Here is a 4310-nt window from a genome sequence, read left to right on the forward strand (position 1 = left end):
TCTCTCTCTCTCTTTTTTTTTTTTTTGAGACAGGATTTCACCATGTGCTGCAGGCTAGCCTTGAACTTGCTTATATAGCCCAAGCTGGTCTCAAACTCATGGCAATGCTCCTGGCTCAGCCTCTCATGTGCTGGGATTACAAGTGTGGCCCACCACACCCAGAAGTCCTAAAGGTTTCTAAATCTCATGGTCACATGAGATTCACAGCAGTAACACCATTCATTCATTTGTGAGTTTGGGCAGAAAAGAACCTTTGGTAAAGCTGTGGATTGCAAAAAATAGAGCAGAGAACTGAGAAGGAACAGGAGAATGGAAAAGATGACCTGAAGGCATCACAAGAAGCAGCAGGACTCTGCCCTTTGCAGCCTTAAAATTGCAAAAGTGAAAGACTTTGCTTTGAGAAGAGTCTCAGCACACCATGTTCCAGAATGGCAGTGGCCTAGAAAATTTGTTCTTCAGAATTGGATTTAGAACACTCAGTGATCTAGGCACTGGACTCCTCCAGCCAAAATAGATGGAAGTCTGGCTACCATTCCAACCAGCAGCAGACCTTAGCATAATCCACATGGTGCTCGTTTTAAGTGCATGCAGAATCCAAGAATTGTGGAGTCAGGAAGGCTTCCACCCAGAGTTCAGAAGAAGTCCTGGGATGCCAGGCAGTCTGCCCCTGAGAGGGCATTTTGTGAACCTGAGAGTATGAAGCCAGAGGTACAGTGGAGACACCAGAAGTTTGGAGAAGCCAGGCACGTGGCTCACCTGAGAAAAAAATGCAAGGAGGGAACTGAGTGGGCCCAAGAGAGAAGCCATGGGAGCTAATACCACTGGAAGTGCCATAGGGGTGGACCTGCTCTTTGGAGTTTACCTCTTGCCACAGATTGCCTTGGATACTGCACATGGAATTACAGGACTTAATGTTTGCCCTGCTGGATTTTGGACTTGCTTTGATACCATTCCTTTGTATCCCCCATATATAACTTTTGGGATGGAAATGTCTATCTTGTGCCATTGGATACTGAAGTATTTAACTCTCTTTTCATTTATATAGGGGCTCACAGCTAAGATTTTACCTTAAATCTCAGAGGACACTTGGGACTTAGACTTTTCAACAATCTGAAACTGTTAGGAATTTTTTAACTCATAGAGCTGGACTAAATGTCTTTTGCATAAAGGAATGTACATGAGTCTTTGAGGGGTCAAGGGGCAGAATGTTATGGTTTCTGCCTAGATGCCCTCACAAAGCCTTGTGCATTTATGAGCTGTAGGATTTTTGGAGATGACTGACTCTAGAGTTTGTGATTGATTCATGGCTTAATGCTGGGATTAAGGGTATGAGGGCTCCACTTGCCTCAGGGCAGGTAGCCTGCATACATTATAAGGGACAGAAAGAATCTTATCTCTTCCTCTTGTTGATTTGCTGTCTCCACCGCCATGAACTGTTACCCCTCTTCCATGTGCCACCTTGCCTTGGAGCCAGCTAATTATGTGCTCAAACCTCTACAAACTGTGACCTAAAGAAAATTCTTTAACTTTGGGTGTTGAGTATTTTGTCTCAACAGAAATAAAATAACTGAAGCAGTAATATATCAATATTGTTTTTGCCTATCCAGGAACAGGGGTGTCTTTTCAATTTTTAATACCCTCCTCTGATCTCTCTTTTTTTTTTTTCAGAGTACTTATACTTTTCATCATAGAGGTATTTTCACTTTCTTGGTTATATTAATTCCTAGTACTGTTTTTGAAGCTACTGTGAATGGGACTATTTTCCTGATTTCTTTCTCAGTGGGTTTATGTTGGTATACAGGAAAACCGTTGAGTGTGTGTGTGTGTGTGTGTGTGTGTGTGTGTGATGATTTTGTATCCTGCTACTTTGCTGAATTCTTTTATTAGTTTTATGGATGTTCCAGTGGAGTTTTATGGATCTTCTTTGTAAAGCCTATATGGGTCATCTGTGAGTAAGGTTGGCCTGATTTCTTCCTTTCCTATTTATATGCTCTTTCATTTTTTTCTTCTAATTGCTCTGGCTAGAATTTTGCATACTATATTGGACAGCAGTAGTGACAGCTAACATTTTCTTGTCCCTGATTTTAGAGGACATACTGTTAGCTTTTCCCCATTTAATATGATACATGCTGTAGGTTTATCATGCATTATTTTTATCAATTTGAGATAAGCTTTACCTGTATTTTCATCAAGACATTTTTCATGAATGGATATTGGATTTTGTCAAAGGTTTTTCTATATCTATTAACGTGATCATGTGAGTTTCTTCTTGTTCCTGCTTTTGTGTTATATTACATTTATTGATTTTTTTGTATATTAAACCATCCTTGCATCCATAGGACAAAGCCAACTTGGTCATGCTAAATGACTGTTTAAGAACTTGTTGTATTCTCATTGCCATTATTTTGTTGAGAATTTTTGTGTTTATGTTCATTAAAGAAATTGTCCTGCATTTTTCCTTCATTACTTGTTAAATTCCTGTCAGGTTTTGGTATCAAGGATAAGCTAGCTTCCAGGAAGACTTTGAAGAATATTGTCACTGCATCATCCATGAATTCTGGTCAGATTCTCACATCAATCCAGTGGGTCCTGTGCTTTTCTTATTTGAAAGCATTTTTATTATTGCCTACATTTTATTGCCTGTCATTGAACTATTCAGTGTTTTTATATCTTTTTATGCAATTTGGTTAATTCACATATGTCTAGAAATTTCTCCATATTCTTTGGTTCTCTAATTTATGGAACAGTAGGTTTTCTTTCTTGGTGGAAAGGACTATAGGTTTTCGAAGGAGTTTCTTATAATCCTTTGTATTCAGCACTGCCCGTTTACCTTTTCCCCTGCTAACTGCACCGATAGTGCCCTTTTCATTCCTTCATAAGTTTGACTAAGAATTTCTCCTTTCAAAGAAGCAATTCCTGTTCATCTTTCAAAGAAGCAACTCTGATTCACTGATTCTTTGTATTTTTTAAAATTTAAATTTCATTAGTTTATTCTCTGATCTCTATAATTTCTTTCCTTCTACTAATTTTGGATTATTCTTCTTTTATTGGGATATTGAAGTGTATTATTAGGTTACTTGTTAGGGATTGCTTTTAGTCTGTGCAGTCACAGATACAAACATCCCTCATAGAATGCTCTCATAGTGTCCCATTGGCTTTGGTATATTGTGCTCCCATTTTTCTTTGATTCTAGAAACTTTTTATTCCTTCCTTCATTTCCTCTGTAATCTATTGACTTTTCAGTAATGGGTTATTTAATCTATTCGTGTTTCCATAGTTGTAGTGACTTCTTTATCTGTTGATTTCGAGCATCATTTCACTACCATCCAAAAGTATGCAAGATATTATTTCAATTATTTTGTATGTATTTCAGCATGCTTCATGGTCTAAGGTACGGTTTAGCTTAGAAAAAAATTTTTGTGCTGTAGAGAAAAATGTATATTCTGTTGTTGGCTGGTGAAACACTCTGTAGATATCTGTTAAGTCCATTTGTTCAGTGATGCAGTTTAACGCTGATACTTATTTGTTGAATTTTTGTCTGGTTGACTTAAGTGTGGGACTGGGTTTTGAATTCTCCCACTATGACTGTATTATCTCTTTTCATGTCTATCTGTTCACGTCTAGTGAAATTTATTGTATGAACATTCTTTTCATATATATTTGCAATTGTCAGTTTTCTTGTTGAATAGTTCCCTTTACCAGTCATGTTTTTTTCTTCTTATTTGCATTGGTTTAGAGTCTGCTGGGTGTGAAATAAGATAGCTACTTCCTGCTTGCCTTCAGGCTCTTGCTGCATGCAGCATTATTTTCCATCCTTTTACTTTCAGTCTGTGAGCCGCCTATGGGATGAGAAATGTCCGTTGTAGGCAAAACGTGGTTGGATTTTATTTTTTAACCCAGTCTCCCAGTCTGTCTTTTTTTTTTTTTTTTTTTCATGTATGGGGACTCAAACTCACGACTTTGCCCTTGCCAGGCAGGTGCTGTGCCGCCGAGCTAAATCCCCAGCCCCACAGTCTGTCTTTTGACTGAGGAGTTAAGAGTGTCTTTTGACTGAGGAGTTAAGACCATTGACGTTAGGACTTACTATTGTAAGGTATTTACTGAATCCTATTATGCAGTATTTTTCAGTGCTGATTGTTCTTTTTTCTTCTGTTTAGCTACCCTTCCAATTAGATGCTCTTTAGTGCTGGAGGCCTTCCTGTCTTAAGAGTCCTTTAATATTTTCTGTAAACTTGTCTTGATGATCATGTATTTCTTTAGGATGTCTTCATCATGGGAAATCTAGAAGGCTAATTTTTTAGCATATAGAA

The sequence above is a fragment of the Chinchilla lanigera genome, unplaced genomic scaffold, assembly GCF_000276665.1.
Source record: "Chinchilla lanigera isolate Chin_1 unplaced genomic scaffold, ChiLan1.0 scaffold00057, whole genome shotgun sequence".
In the NCBI taxonomy this organism is placed as follows: domain Eukaryota; kingdom Metazoa; phylum Chordata; class Mammalia; order Rodentia; family Chinchillidae; genus Chinchilla; species Chinchilla lanigera.